The sequence below is a fragment of the Columba livia genome, chromosome 17, assembly GCF_036013475.1.
Source record: "Columba livia isolate bColLiv1 breed racing homer chromosome 17, bColLiv1.pat.W.v2, whole genome shotgun sequence".
Classification (NCBI taxonomy): domain Eukaryota; kingdom Metazoa; phylum Chordata; class Aves; order Columbiformes; family Columbidae; genus Columba; species Columba livia.
In genome coordinates this window covers 1,103,614-1,120,480 of record NC_088618.1, presented here as the reverse complement: position 1 = coordinate 1,120,480, position 16,867 = coordinate 1,103,614, and the positions used below count along the sequence as shown (strand labels likewise).

At 46.6% G+C, this 16,867-nt stretch overlaps 1 protein-coding gene across 11 annotated transcripts in view; it reads right to left on the bottom strand.

Annotated features, from left to right (window-relative positions):
- The window catches only part of GALNT9 (polypeptide N-acetylgalactosaminyltransferase 9), a 395,114-nt gene that overhangs the window by 114,711 nt on the left and 263,536 nt on the right, over positions 1 to 16,867 (bottom strand). The gene's annotated exons all lie outside the window — the stretch shown is intronic.

The following is a 16,867-nucleotide window of genomic DNA, read 5'->3' as shown; positions in this document are numbered from 1 at the left end:
ATAACGAGAGGCAACGCACATTGTCTCGTTGTCATTCCCATCAGGCAGCGATGCTGGGCTGGTTCTGCTCCTTGCAGGCTGAGCACACTGCTATAATGGATGGCAACATTTATCATAACAGCAGCACAAAAGCATCAATTGCCTGATGAATTTATTTACTCCTGCCCACAAGTGAAGCTATGATTGGACCACTTTATAAACATCAAACTGCTGCAGACCTGCGCTGTTGTTGTTGATTGCACTTAAAGAGCAAGAGAGAAAGGGAAAAAATAAAGAAGAAAACACAGGGGAAACAGACCCTGATTGGAAGGTTGGAGATGGAGTGAAAAGACAAATCTCTTTGATTAGAGGAAAACAACCATTATTTTACCTAATTTAAAAAAACAATGAAACACACATCCGTGATCAAGAGCTGCAGTTTTATGGGCTGCACAGTTCAGTCCTTTCTCTGACAGGTTTTCTCTTCCCAACCTACAATAATCCTGGAGGTCAAGAGCTGTAAAGAAAGTATCAATCTCCCAAAGCAACCTGACAAGGTCCCTGGGCTTAGCAAAGCAAAAACACAAACCGCATCACATTCCTATTTTGTGAACTGCTTGTCTTCCACAGAGAAATATGGGGCCATATTCTCTCCACCCTGGCGCTCCGCAGTCATTTAAACTTGTGCAAAACTCCACTGTTTTTCCTGGGTGGATTCTGCACTTTTTGTGCACAGATGGAAGTAAGTCCAACGGGAAATAGGTCCAATGGCTCTACATTTTATAGGTTTCCAGGCTCTCACTCTAGAGCTCTGAAAATCATTGCTTGACAGGAATGGTCTGTGACTCTCAGCCTGCATGCTAATAAAGTATACTTGTTTTTCAAATAATAGTAACTAAAAGAAAATGGTTGGGGTTTGGTTTGTTGGTGGTTTATTGTTTGTTTGCTAGGGTTAAACAGAACACAGGGCAGAAAGCAACGTGCTCTACCAGCGCCAGCACCAGCGCCAGGATGGGGTCCCGGCAGAACTGAGCGGGATTTCAGCAGCGTGCGCTGGCCCCGAGAACAAAGTCACTGAATTGCTTTGGTGCTTCTGTTCCTTAGTGACCCGGGAGCTTTAGAAAACTCCTGCTGAAACCTTTTTAATTCCCTTCCTAATTATGCTGCATCTACCTTTGAAGACCCACATCCAAAGCACTTTGTTATAAAAAGCCAGTACCACCACCCATGCTCCCAGTAACAGTGGGAAGGTGAATGGGAACAAGCGCTGCCCTCCCAGACTCGCTATAACCCACAGATAGAAGGTTTTTATGAGCGGGGCTTATATCTCCTTTATGTTTTACGCAGCACTTCAAACTCATGGTCAGTGTCACACAAAGAACAACAAGATTATCATAGTAATAAGCCACTAATCTATCCTATTAAGCTGTGCCTGCAAAACCTGCAGCAGAGACAGCTTTCAGTAAAAATGGAGGCCCCAGAAAAGGGCAGATTGAACAGACTTCCAGCACGGCGAAATAACCCACCAAATCCTGCTGCATTCAGTTACTACGTGACATATCCCATGGAAAATTGGATGACAGCAGCGAGAACCGCTGGTGGCACAGTTTCCACCCTGCTCGTCTGCTGAGCACACCAGTCAGGAGAGCCCCTGGCAGCCCAGCCAGCGAGGGGGACGGCTGTTGGCGTGAAAGAAAAGCCTGCATGAGGAGGGTAAGCAGTCTGCACCATCCTCATTGCTGTTCAGTGAAAGGCGCAGCTGCACCTTTCTCTGAGTTACCAAAGATCATTTTAAAAGCACGCAGAATGGCTTTCACAGCAAGACACGTCCCATCCTTTCTCTGTTACTCTGTTCTACAAAGCATGGGAGATGGTGCTCTACTTTTAGCACATACTTCTTGGCCAAAATGTTGCTCCCGAGAAGAAACCGCTGCCCTTGCCCTCGGTGGGGTCCTTCAGCCCGATGCTGTGCTGCTTTGCCAGGGGGGTGAAGCAGAGCCCTTCAGCCCGATGCTGTGCTGCTTTGCCAGGGGGGTGAAGCGGAGCCAGCCTCCCTCCAGCTGCAGGGGCGCTTACAGGAGAACTCCCATGTCCTGGTGGACGAGCCAAGGCGGCCCCGTCGGCCCGTGCTGAGGGGTGTCAGACACAGCTCGGCTCTGCTGGGAGTCGCCTGACTAAACAAATGCTTTGGACGCAGGAACTGAGCGCAGGATGAGACCACAGAACAGGCTTCAGCGGTTCCCATTTTGGCATGAATCTCTTCCATTTCTGCAAAACCTCTGGGAAGGATGGTGAAAGGGACCCTCCAGTGACTTGCAAAATGCAGAGGCTTTCAGCTGAGAGGAACAATTTTCTATCAAAGACAATTATTTTGCATTTAATATAAGTAAGGCAAGTTTAGCTCCTCAAAAAGACCAAAAAAATGGCAACAGCATATACCACCTGAGGACTTTGCTTCCCCCATGCAAACAGCAACATTACTATTATCTTTGCTTTTCTTCCTTTTTGCATCACAGTTCAATGACAGAAAGAAAAGCTGGTGGCCTTTCCATATGCTTACTGCTCTTTTCATGGAATCTGATGGAAAGAATTTCTCTGGACTTGCACCTTCATGGAGATCTGAGCATCTCCAAGCCCCAAGGCGGCTGCTGTCCAAGGGGGCTCTGGAAGCCGAGCCGCGCAGATGCTCAGCTGGCTGGTCATGCACAGCACAAAGGCTGTGTGGCCAGATGGCTGATGTTAGGAGAGCAGGAGAGATCAGCCTGGCTGAACGCGCTGGCAGCATCACCGTAATTTCAGGACAGGCACGAGGGCACCATCGCGAGTGCTGCTCCGAGCTGTTCTATCACATGTGCATCCCCTTGCTCAGAAAATCACATTCACTGCTGCTTGCAAAAAGTCCTCACTACCATCAAAGTAAACCCTTCCTTACTGTTCAAATCACCTTTTGGGGGATACTTTACTACAGTTCTAATAGTCACTTAACTATTATTTATGACTATTAATATTTATATATTATTTAACTATTCCACAAGCACGCTGCAAAAGCCTAGATAATTAACAATTCCTCTGCAAACTCCTAATTGCAGAAGCACCTCTCCGGTGTGCTCTGGGCCCCAGCAGGAGTACCCGTGAGCCACAGTGGGATGTAGAGCTCAGACCAACAGCAGGATCGCACTGTCCGAGCACACGGAATGAGCCATAGAGCTCCGGTCCCCGTTCCTCAGCCTGGTCTGCCGAGCAAACTTCCCTCCTGCAGAGGATGGAGCTTCCCGGGCAAAGCACAATGCTATCAGCCACGTTACAAGGGCAAAACCACTTCAACTGTTCCTTTTCTATAGTTTTTCCACTCATTTCACCTCTCTGCCATCTCCCTGTGAATAATCTCATTCACTCACTCCTCCGTTACACATCAAAAAGACAAATAAGAATCACCCAGCACCCAGCCTGAAGAGACAAAAGGGGACAACGCTTTGAGGCCATCAGCAGGACAGAGCTTCTGCACAGTGACAGAGGAGCGCTCCCCCGGGACAGGACCCTGCCCGGCCACCGCGGCACTGATCCCACGGGAGCTGAGCTCCCCCGGGTCCATCTCGCTCTTCTGGGGAGCTCTGTCCCTGCCCTGAGCTCCAGGCGGAGGGAGCTGGACCACAGTCCGGACCGACTGCAAACCCAGACGGGCGGCGCTGTGGACCAAACCTGCAGGGTGTTGAATGGACACCAGTGTCAAGGCAGATTTACACCAGCTGAGGAATTTGTTTGCTTCCCAGCACATCCCACCAGAATAAAGCATTTTCTCTGCTCGGCCATGAGACACCAGCAGGGTTTGCAGGCTCTTTTTGCGGCTCCTCCCGAGCCAGCCCGACTCCTGAGGCTGCAGCAGGCTCACCCGGGACGTTTGGGCCTTTAATCCAACTCCCTTAAACCAACAGCACTGCCTAGGCTTTTCCCTTCTGTTCTGATTAGTAGACCAAAATACGTTCTACACGAATTGCATAATTCTATCAGCAAATCCATTTTCTTCTGCAATTTTTTTCCAGTTTCCCAAACTGTAGGGCTTCTTCCCCTGCAGAACTCCCCAAAGAGATGCCACAAAGCAAAGCAATCATGCAAAAAGATTTATGACAGTCATTTGTATACATGAGTATGCTCACAGACATTCAAGTTCCCTCTTCTGTCTTCTCCTTTTATTTAGTGTGAAAGCGCAAGCTGTTCCCAAGTCACATTTATACATTTTTCATAAATCAGATAGACTAGTCATATCATTTTAGAGATGGACGTGAGGGGTTATTTTGTGTTTTCTTTTTCCAGAGTCTCAGCCTATTTCCTGCTCTGCCTGGAGTCTCTGGCAAGCGTCAGATTGAATGGAAAGGGACACTCTCCTCGTGGTTGAGCGTGACCCGATGAGCCTTTGCTCAGTGCCCCTGTAGAACCGGCACTAACCGAGGTGCCCGAGGAAGGAATCACGACCCAGGGGCAGCTCCAGCGTCACCCTCCGCTGTCTGACCTGGGCTGGGTACAGCTGCTCGTGTGGAGGCCACATCGCACCCCCCGCATCACATTCTGGCACGAGACTGGGGATGGAGCGGTAACGTACCCACTACACCACCGGGACGGGACGGGCCCCACGGCAGGACCCGCACAGCCTGGCTGCCCAACGGCGTTGGAACAGCCAGGGTGGGTAAAAACTAACACTGATTTCTGCATAGGAGCTGGCGGCACAGAGCCGAGCCTACAAAGAGAGCACAGCCCCGTGAAAACCATAGCCAGGTATTTTCTGAGCTCGTTGCCCTCTGAATAGTGAGAACATGAGAATATCTCAGCCTCTCTGACTTCTGCAAGAAACAGCACATGTAATACCCTTTTCCAGGTGTCATCGTAGATGGTTACAGTGGGTTCTGATTGCTTTGCACTACCTGGGGCCAGAATTCCCGGACAAGTAAGAGCTGAGAGAAAACTGGACCTTGGAGGTAACACAAAAAAGAAAACGACAGAAGAAAGGAACAGAAAAACTGGTAGAAAAGAGTTGCAACCAGCTTGATCTGATGTCCTTCACAAAGGGCGTTTTGTGTTTCATATGCATTTACAGTCATTTTGTAGACCTTGGAGAAAGGAATCTAAAACCCCCGTCTTGTTGGGAAAGGAGCAAGAAGAGACGCTCCCCCCGGGCGGCGACAGCCTTCCTGGGGTGCTCGGCTCAGTACCCTCAGCTTGCTCACTCGTTCACGACTCACTATATTGCAAATGAAACCTATCGGCTCAGGCAGACAGAACGGGGAAATTCTATTTCAGTCAGACGAGATTGATGAGCAGACCGGTGACCGGTAAAAGGAGTCAAGAATTAGCAAAGCAAAGGACTTTTTAATGGAACTTTATATTGTTGATCTCCATCTGCCATCCAGAGTCTTCAGTCACAGCATGAAATTTATTCAGACACTATAAGCACCCAGCCTTACTCTGACATTGGGACTTAACATGCCTTCTCTTGTTAATATCATTCACCAACAGTTGCATTATATTACCTGTCAAAATTATTAATCCAATTCTGTTTTCATGTATATTTATCATTTCACTGCCAACTACAGTCAAATGATTCTGCAAGACATATTGATTTCCTGAAAGAATTAAATGAAAAGCATTTGTCATAAGTTTTACAGACAGTAGAATGATTTTCAGGTACTCTTGGTTTTTTTGCTCTCTTTTATTCCCAATAACTTGCAGATAACAACCAGGGAACAGACATGCTACCAACTATGAGAGGAGTTTTGCTTCTTTTCACTTTACTTGCTTAGAAAAACGGTGTCATAGAGCCAAATATCCTCACCTTCTTCATATACTGATTACACTTAATTTTAGGAGAGCTCCTTGTGCAAAATATTGTTTCACCACAACTGCTCATCTGAGTAGTTCCCAGAATCGGAGCTGACAACGTCCATCTAACAAAACCATCCTGTGCTCCTGCCCTTGCATTCGTCTCAGAAGACACACACAGCAAGCTGTTGCCCATCTCCCATGACATTCACTTCCACCAGCTTCACCAAGGATGGATTTGAGCTTCATACCCTGTTTAAACAACTCCCCATTTACAACACCTTGCCCAGGTCATGCAAGTGGACCACAGACCACACTCCACCTTCTACAACAGGGTTGCTACATGGCAAGAAGTGCAGCACATCCCCCTAGTTAGCGAGGATTTACCATTTACATCAGTACCTGCAAAGAGAATATATTAAAAAAAAAACCCAACAAGATATGCTTGTTAAAAGACAATGAGAAGTCTTGGTCATTGAACCCAGGAGTCCTGAGGAAACACAATGACACATCTCAAGCAAGCCCCTTTCATCATTTTCTTCAGATGAAGTTATAATAAAGTTCACTGTGCCTAAAGCAAAAATTAAAGTCCAGAGGGGCTTCAAAAGTGACAAAAGGATGAGAGATATGTTAACGTGAGCAGACAGTCTACTTCAACCCCATCACCTGGAGATAACACACAGTCCCCTTCAATGACATGCAAGTGCTTGTCAAGGAGAAGTGATTTTTCCCAAAGCACCAAGCTTTTTTTCTCACTCCCTTCAAGCGTTCACAAACTGAGTATAATAACATCCCTCAGAAGCCTCCTTGTCTCTCCTCCGGCCCATCTCTGCGGACGCTGTGTAGATGGCCCGGCGTCTGGAAGATGCTGCGTTACCGAGGGTTCAGCTCTCGCACAGGGGCACAGTTGGGTGGTGAGGCGAGCGAACCTGATCCATCTCCATTTCATAGCGCCAGTGAGAACACTCAAATGACCCCGAAGCTGTTCATCTCTCAAGCTCATTGCCTCCATCGCATTCCCTAGGACACAAGTTCACCTATCATCATTATCTGCAGGCTATAAATCTTCCCCAGCTTCCATAGGACAGACATGCAAAACGAAGCTTGTTTTCAAAGCCAGTAGCTGAGACACATGCTCCTCAGAATGACATCAAATGAGCTGTGGAACACCGGCCGTTATGAGTTGGACCTTGCATACAATACATCAAGCTTTTACCAGTCAAGACACAGCGCCGTGCAGGTGAGTTCATTGCACGGTTTGTAGAACGGGTGTGAGATGTTGCTGAGCTGCTAAAACAGCCGCTGAGCAGAGCGTTTGCTGCCTGTACCCTGCTCAGAAAGCACAGCAGCTGCTGCCCACACTGACCATGACCCTGCCTGGCAAACAAAACATGTTAGTAGACCATACAGAGAAATATACACCTGGAATAATGCACTTTTCCATGTTTCTGTATGAATATCTGGGGAGAGTTTGCCCCCTGCTATTTATTCATGAACGCAAATAAATTTGGGAGGTGATGGTCAACCAAACCTTACCCAAGGCATTTCTTAGCAGAAGCATGGAAAAGGAAGATCTTGAGATGGGCAGAAGGAGCAAGTGCCTCGGTTCAGAGATGCGCTCCTCACATACGGAACAAAGAAGCAGAAACGTATGGCAAAAATATTTGCATTTCCAAAGGTGATGTGAAGCAGTGGAGAGCTGATAAACGGTGGGACCCCACTTGAGAGAGGTCCCAGGAGAACAGGCAAGTTAAGAACCAGAAAAATGATTTCAGCATTTACAACTGTGTCTGGATCAGGGAGAACTATGCAGATTTTAAGGACACTAAGAGGCTACATTATTTTGGATTCAAAGGAGTGACAGTGTAGGTAGGAATCCTGACTGAGCACAGAAAGAGAAAAAGCATTTCTTAGAAGTCCTAAAGAAAATACAGTCAGTCCTTTGCCCGAAGGAAGAAATGGTATCCAGGTAATGGGCATAGGTCAGGCTGAGCCCATTTGCTGTGTGTTACCCCGGCTGCTTTATCACTGAGGTAAGAGGCAATGATTTCATTTCACTTTCTTTCAGGCAACGGAACTTGGTAATTTCTCCAGGATCATCTTGATTTTGTTCTCTCTTTGACCTCCCGCTCGCTGCATTCGGTATTTCCTCAACAATTTTTTCCTTAGCCACTCTGAATAATAAAACAGTGCTACTTCTACTGTCAGTATTCCCAGTTCTGCTGCTGTTATTGCTCTGGAACTGGACCTCTTTGCTTTGGCCATACTGCCTCAGGGCTCCAATAGCCCAAAATCGTGCATTAGCACCATTTGTAAAATTGAACAATTACTTATGGATCTGCATCGTTTTTCACACGGAGCCCACACTCAGTCGGCTCCCTGTTAAACCACTAGAAAATACTCCTGAGGAAAAGAGCAATACTGGCTTTTCTTTTTCTTTCTCCCCTCACCTGACAAATAGGAAATGTGTGCACGGTGACAGCGGTGCCCTAGCTCAGACATTCGAGGGGTTTCCTCCCTTCACCAACCTGCAGGACAAAGTCTTTACAAGTACATAAGAGGTACTGGCATCCACCATGCTAAATGCTGTGTATATCGTGGACTGTATAGATGCATAATAGCCTCTTTCTTTTCCCCTCTACCTTCTCAGTATTACTAAACTGGCTTGTGCAGCTAGTTGAGGAAGCTGAAAAATAAATTAGCTCAATGGAGATTCAGGCTTGAACCACGTGTTTATCGAGCAAAGGCAGCCTGTCCTGCCACGGCACAGGGAGAAAACCTTGACCTGAGCATCCAGGTGCAGGTCAGTGCTGCGCTCGGGAGGGCACAGACAGCCAGCTCACACCTGGAGGGGACAGACAGACAGACAGCTCGCGTCTGTCAGCTGGACAAATCCCGGGCCAGCTTGGCTGCCGCTGGGAAGCACCGTGGAGGGCTATAAATCAGTACAAACTCCCTCCGGGAGCAGGAACCCCGCTGTTGTTCGGCGGGGTCTGAGTCCCAGCGCCGTGGGGCTCACACAAAACCTGCACATTGCCAAAGCACCCGCAACCCCACGGAGCACATCGGTGTGCCGGAGCTTTGGGCTCCAAACAATCATCTGAAGCTTCAGTTGGGAGAGGAAACAGCACAGTGTACATATTAAAACAGTTACAATGGAGGAGGAAATCGCCTTTCATTAATTTTCCATAAGTGGATTACACCAGGCAGAGTGTAAACAGTCCCACGGGCACCAATTACCAGGCTTATTCTATAACTGAATTGTCCTAAACAAGCACCATTTTAATTTGAATATCAAATACTTTGCACAGCAGGAAAGAGAAGGAATAAACTAACCTAACAATGCATTTGTTATGGATTTCTACAAAATTGCTGTGGAAAGCTCCGTGTCTCCAGTGGCCTGTGCACGTTCTCTTTGCGGGTGTTCGCACTGCACACCTCGCTCCAGCGGAGGAGAGGCAGCGTGGGCACAGCCCAGCATTGCACCCTGGGCAACGCTGCTTCAGCACTGCAGGAGGGGCCAAATTAATAAAACCAACCCCAAAACAAAACAAACAAACAATACAATAAAAAAAAACAACATTTAGATTTGGCACTATTCCCTTTTTCATTTTAAGAGACTAACAAGACCTACTTTCTGCTTCTAAACGTCTAGGTGAAACTAGCCTTTGGGTATGATTTTTCTTTAATAAATTGAAATTAATAAATACTCCATATCTAAGAGGGAGGTGGGTTATCCCAGTATAAGAAGTGGAAATCGAGGCACTCATTAACTAGTTTACTCCACGTAGCTCACACAGAGTCTGAAGGACATCTACTGCCTAAACCACGGGGCTCCTGGCTCTTCATCTTCTCTCCTGTACATCAGCTGTCCTCCAGAAGCTGGAACAATGCTGGGAAACAGCATCAGAAAGCACATCTCCTCATCTAAATCTCCAGCACAGCGAGTGACAGGCAGATCTGCACGAAGGCATTCGGAGCCTCCGTTGGTACAAATCCCGCGGTCCCGCCGCCGGCCGCTCGCCGCTGCGATATGGTCAGACAGACCGCACTGGAAACTGAAAGCAAAGTGTTCTCTGTACAGAAATAAAGAAATAATTTGGTTCCCAGGTGAAGACAATGTTGTTAAATGTCTTTGAAGCTCTGCATACAAAACAGCCCTTTTTTCCTGCCAGTATGTTTTGGGTTCATTTTATACATCACATAGATGAATGGGCAGGAAAGAACAGCCTTCTGGAAACTGAGTTTGGTGCTTGCCCAAAACCATTATTCATTTCCATGTGTCAACAGCACGAACTGCATGTTCTCCCCTTGTGCTTACAACTTTAAAAGGAAGAGCCCTAGACAGAAATACGTGGAGAAGGTAAAACAGAAACTATGATGTTTCCTCTTCTTCAATTACATTAGGCAGAAGAAAACCAACTTATTTAATAACCAGTCTCCAAAAAGGCCAAACCACAGCGTCCTTCCATTAATGGCTACCTATACGAGGGCAGGACTAAGCGAGTGGATAACAAGACCCTAAAGGGAAGAGTTTGATGTCCTCTAAACCTGCCTGGCTGCTCCTGCACAGCAGCAGGAGTCGGGCCCCTTTGTTCTGCACACTTCCCGGCTTTATCCTGGCAGATGAAAGGTAATTAGCCAGCGGGCTTTGTGCCCAAGCACAAGGTACCCAGGAAGCCTGTCCCCATCTGCAATCCCTCCTGTGCCAACCCACGTCCTTCTGAATGTCCCCAAGAGTGACTGTGGCCAGCCCTGCATGGCCACGGCCTCCACGCACGGACACCAGCACGGAGCACTCCTGTACTGGCCTTCTCCCCTTTTCACTGCTTTTTAAGGTTAATGCGTATCATACGTTTCACAAAAGAGGTGAAGCCTATAAATATCACTGACTCAGCTTCAGGTATGGTTGGTTCATTTCCAGACTTTGCCACCACTGAAGAAACAGGAAGCCCAGGCGCTGGATTTAATTTTTAGCCTTCCTGGTGACTGTCGGGAGCTCAAGGAATTCTCATATTCGTTACACATGTGTTATTCCTGCGTTCTGCTTGCTGCCTGGATCTGGCACGAGCACATACGTCTCATTCAGCCGCATCCGGTACTGCCAACCCAACAGAGAAACAGTTCATGTCCCTGCTCCAACACGGACTTCCCGCATGACCTGGGCCAGGTCGCTTTTCACCTGGGAAACACCCAAGAGCTCTTACTTCAGTAGAGCACTGGAAGGATAAAACACAATTCACCAGAACAAACACTGGGATAATGGATTAAGGAGATTAAGGATGGCCCTACATTTTCCAGCTTGTTGTGCGTGCTCCGTTCTACTACAGATGTCACTGTGTTGTGTCCTTGTACTTGCACAGTTCCCCTATGTCCCCTGCAACCACCACTGGACCCAGGCAGCTTGCACGTCCTTGTGTTATATTCCAAGGCACATCCACAAGCCTCCAGTTCAGCCTGTGAGATGAGATTTACTGGATGAAAAATAGGAGCAACGGATTTCAGGCCCGGCAGAGAAGCTCCCTGTATATTTATGAGCCTAAGTCCAACCTTAAAAACTCTCTTTTCCCCAGTGCAGTTCCTCTCAATGGGAAGCCATAGGTAAAACACAGAGAAGCTGCTAATAATAAAATGGTCAGGCAGAAAGAATAGATTTGGATTTTATTTTTTTTCCTATCAGTACCAGCACAGTAAAATAGCAAGAAGCGCCAATAATTTATTTACTGGTCTTCACTACTTCACATCCTGCAGTTTTTCTATCTCCAAACAAGACCCTGTGGGTTTAATTAAGTTTCAGAGGAGGCTTGGGAGATATGATTTCACTCAGTCTATGTCATTTATTCCATGTTTGCTACAGATGCATGGGGAAAAAGCTACACGGCACAATAAATCAAACACGGTGCTGGTGAGCAATACACTACACACACATGGCAAAACCCCCTTGTTCTAATGCTGTGACACTGCAGGGGGTGACCACAACCGAGGGGAAGCAGCCCTCAAAACTCAGCATATCATGGACATCATTCTTACCAAGAAATGGGAGGAAGATGCGAACGAGCCCCTGACGTACCTCTTGTCCCTCCTTCACCATGGCCACATGAAGCTTCCTCTCCATGGACATCTATAATGAGCATGGCATTTCCAGTCTCACATTTGAGACTCCCACAGGCAATAAACTAATGCTGCGATCAGGACTAATAACCAAGGAGAAGGTCCAAAGCAGTTTTTGGACCTCCAAAGGAACAAACGGGCACCTGCAGTTTGGGAGTTCAGCACTTGCAAAATCAACCAACAGAGTAGGATCTTGAGGACAGATTGAGATCCATCCATGTTTGAGGAACATGACCAGAGCTCCAGAACAGCCAGTGGAAATTATTCCCCGTCTTATACCCTCTGCCTACATCTGTAGGCAAAAAAACCCAACCCAGCCCAAACCTCCTTAAGCTTGGAGACCACTGTGTATTTTTCATGATTTAAAAAAACAGTGGGCTTGTTTTCTCTCCCTTTTGTTTTTAAGCCAACATCTTAGAAGCTTGAAAGGGAAAGATATTTCTTTATCAATTTCTTTTCTCTTCCTCTGCCACCCATGCACAGGGGTTTGCTTATTAAGGTTCATCCATGTGTAGGGACTGCTGGCATTGATGGATTTTGTTAGCAGGGTGAAGGGTTTTTTTTAAGAGACTACCACATTAATCTAGGCTGGCAGGACGAGCAGATGAGGATGATGTTGATTCTGCGAGCAGAAACAATAGACAGAAATGCCAGGTGCCGGTCTTGTTGTGGCTGAGGACCCACAGGTACCAACCGCATTAATGACGAGCTCTAACGGGGAGGCTGAGAGGCAGGATTGATCTTGGGAAACCTGTCATGTGCACCCGGTCGTAGATCAGAGTAGATCAATCTAAGGCAGTTCTTTGCATGACAGTTGCTTGTAGGTAAAATACGGACCCTTGCAGCGGCAGTGAGGAGCGCTCTGCTCCCCAGGAACCTGGAGATACAGGAATTCACCTGCGCCCCTTCCAGCCATTTGTCCGTTCATTTACACTGCTTGGTACCTCATTTAAAATTCTCCTTGTACAATTAACAAATAATAATAATAATACTAGTGATTTGTTTCTAAGCGTTCCAGCACAAGTTTCTTTTCACAGGGAGACTAACTTTAGAGTGACCACTGTAGCCGTGGTCAACTGTAGAAAAAACGCGCAATATCCGTAACTTCGAGTTAAAACCCAACCCTCAGCTCCAGTGTCTCTCCCGGCTGTATCTGCTATATCTCCCAGCTACACACCTTTGCAAGAGCTTTAGCTTGTGCACGAGGGCATTTTGCAGCATTAACGTGCATGCACAGCCAAGACATGCATTTCAGACCGCCCCTGGACACACGCACAGGTTTGTGTCCGGATGAGTTTGTGTAACGTCTGTCACCTGCCTGGGAAAGGGGAGCTGCGCGAAGCCGCGCACCCCAACAGGCGCTGCCCTCAACCAAGAGCTCGCTTGGACACGTGCTGCTAGTTCTGCTCAACAGTCACGCTTTACAACAATAAAGAAAACTCAGAAGAAACCTGAGAACACAGAGTTCCAGGCGTTGCTTAAGGTCTCTTGCAGTATCAGAGATGATTATCGCTCTGTATTTGTTAGAAGAGTTTGGGAGAACGAGGAGGGATTGCTGAAAATTGGCTTTTAAATCTGGCTTCCCCTGAGAAAGATGGTCATGCTCTGACGTTTGTGGTATTACTTGATAAGCGGTGATTAAAACAGTAATCCCGAATTGTAATCAAAAAGCAGTCAAGGCTCTGAAATTACTTTTTACTAAGCTTTTTCCCCTTTCAAAGACAGCCCTGTATGGCAAAAGATAATAAAACCACAGTCGCCGTTCCAATTTCATTTAGAAATATTTGATCCATTAATTTATAGTTTGGAAAGGTTTTTCCTCTTTTATTTGTCTTTAAATCCACATGAAAAGTGGGTCTATAGTCTAGGAGGATGGAGGAAATTCTTTTTGCTGCAGCTGTTTGCTCTGGGAGAACACCTGATATATTTATATGTCAGCACAGTAAGAAGCAGTGAAGAGGTTTCCCCTTGCCCAGTGAAATGCTCACTACAATCAGCCCTACCCAGGCAATAAAGTGTCGGGCTGGCCCATTGATTGCAATGGGTTTGGGGTCCCACGGGTCAGCGATGAACACAGCGCGACGAGCGCCCGTGCGCGGGGACGTCGGCCCGTGCAGCCAGCGCGGCCGCTCCACATTCGGCACATCAGAAGCAGCTCACGGCAGCTGCATTTTCAACATAACACACGGTCAAACCAGTTTCCAACAGTGTTTCCAGAGAAAAATATATTAGCAATAGGATGGCACAACAGACATGCTTTTTAAACTTTCTGACCTAAGTACAAAACCCTTACGAAGTCTGAAAATTTTCTGTAGTTCTATGCAATTAGAGAGGAGATTTTTCTCCTTTATGCTGATTTTGCAAGGAAACAGAAATAAAATTGGTCAAGCTGTAAAAATCAATAGCGATGCTCTGCCCTGCGTGATGGCAAAACGGCACAAGTTTATCAAGCCGAACTGCAGGATTCACAGAGGACAGAAGGTGGTGTTTGGCCATGGGAGGAACTCAGGGCGCTGGTTTTGTGTCAGCAGTCCGGCCCCACACCCAGGCCTTGGTCTTTATTAGAGGCACAATAAGGACACTAAATGGTGTTGCCTTTTCCCAAACATGCCTTATAGCTCTGGAACCACACTTATTTTAGAGACAACTTAAGACATTTCCACTTAGTAAATGTTACCCATTATGAAACTACTCCATGTTATTCATGGGCTACCCTGAAACAGTCACCCCCTCACACCATCCCGGGTCTTGCGTTTCCTCCAGAGATCGCTTCAGTACTTTCCTACTTGCATCTCTCCGCATTATCGCTTTCCATGTGACATTTCCCCACTGTGCATTTCCTGAGGCCAAGTGCCTCAAGAAATAGGATCAGCTGCTTCAGACGTGGTGGAAACACAGACGAGCCTGAGGATGACGTGGCAAACCTGCTCGAGGCACCTCCCTCCCCGTCCCGAAAGCCTCCGAGAGCACCAGCCTCTCAATAACGGTGGAAAGAGGCAGGAAAGCTTTCTGTGTGTGCTGATTAACCAGTCCGACCAGTGAGACATATATCTTTGATTTACAGAACTTCTAAAAACCAAATTTTCTTAGTGATAAATATTTCCCTTCTGTTCCATTGAAGAGCTAGTTAGGAAAGAGGAAGACAAAGCACATGCTTTAGCTGCGGATTAAATTAAACCCTGGATTACAAATGTAATCGAACATAATTATTCCGATAGTACAAAAATGTAAGGTTGCCCTCATGAGGCAGAATCTGCCCCACAGGGTGTCATTAACACAATCAAAACGGTTATCTGCTGCTAGTGCACACTCTGGCATTCTGTTCGCAAGCAGCTAGAGAAGCATCTTCAATGGCTTGTGGAGGAACAAAACAATCCCGAGATACCTTTATGATTTATGCTGGTCTGTGAAACCAGCGAAGTGTAAATGCTAGAAAATGGCTTTTAAGTACAAGTTTACTTTGTACTGTGTGACACGATCATCTAGAACACACGTTGTGGGTCGAATTTGGAAACAGAAGATGCAACCTCAACAAGCCTGCTGCGCTTTGGGCACCTGAGGCACCGCTCCCGCCAGCGGCAAACGGGACTGACCGACGGACAGATTGTTACACACAGGCTCACCTGCTCATCACTTCATCAGTCAATCTCATGATGTTATTTCTGTATTATTGCTTATATAATTTGGTTCCATTGCAATAACAATATACTAATAATTTCGATGCATGACGAGTACTCCTGTCTGACTCCTGTACGACACTAGGCGTCTCCAGATTTGGAAAGAGACCGTATGTATCCACATACCATATACATGTGTGCACACACATATAAACATGGATAAAGGTTAGATTGTGTCATTAAACTGGGTGTAGGATCCTTCAGGACACATCAGGATCTTCCTGCACTAGAGACACAAACAGAAATCAAAGCAAGAGCTCCAAATGTAACAGAAGACGAACAAAGGAAGAAAGACGATCACAAGGAAGAAAGCAAGACATTGCTGATGAAAGATTTCATTTAAGCAAACATGCACTCTGGCTGTGGTCAATTTTTCTTGGCCTCACATTTGGAAAAGTATGATGCGAAGGAAACTAACAGTCAAGTTCTATGGAGTTGTAACAGAAAGTTTTCCTCCTTCATTTCAGAAATCACGGGTCCTACTTCCCTCTGCACGTTTTCAGACTTGCTCCAACGGCAGCTCTGCGTATACACACACACAAGGCAGAACACAGCTGTGTCCAGTTCCATCTCTCCTCGCAAACAAGTGAACTGAGCCATGATTCGCAAAAAGAGGAAATTCTCACTCTAAAATCAAGAGGTAAATAATGACTCTGCCCTACTGTTCCGAGCCAGGACGGCGCAGGCTGTCCCTGATCCATCGCTTCCTCTCACAGCATACAGAGCAGCTCAATTCGGGGAGTAAATTCATCATTTTCTCCCTCTGCAGTGTACAGAATATGGACTGCTCTAGTGAGTGACTGCTTCTTTATAAGATAAGGTTAATCAATAAAGATAATTAGACACTTCTGGTTAATACATCTATGTCCCTGAAAAAAGCACATAACGTCCTGACATCCGCTATTGAAACAGAAACAAACACTGGAACAAATCCAACTCCTATAAAAATGACCTGACTGCATGGAACTGAAAAACCCAGATGAATATTGTGCGGTTCACCCCAACCTGCACGTTTCTGAATCACAAGCTGCTGATCTCCCACAGCCTGGGCCAGGCGGTCAAACCTCTGTGTTCACCCAGAGCCATCCTAATTTTAGCAGATTTTGAGCAATTTGCGGCCAGCGTCAATTTGCCATCTGGCATCTTGGTAAAACTGGTTGGGATAAAACCCAGCTCTGGTTTTGGCATAAGGGTCCAACACACACAAAAAGCAAGCACCCTTACAAGACTGGAGCCTTCTTCATTATTTTCACCATTTTTGGACCATCTCTACACAGCAATTATAAAAC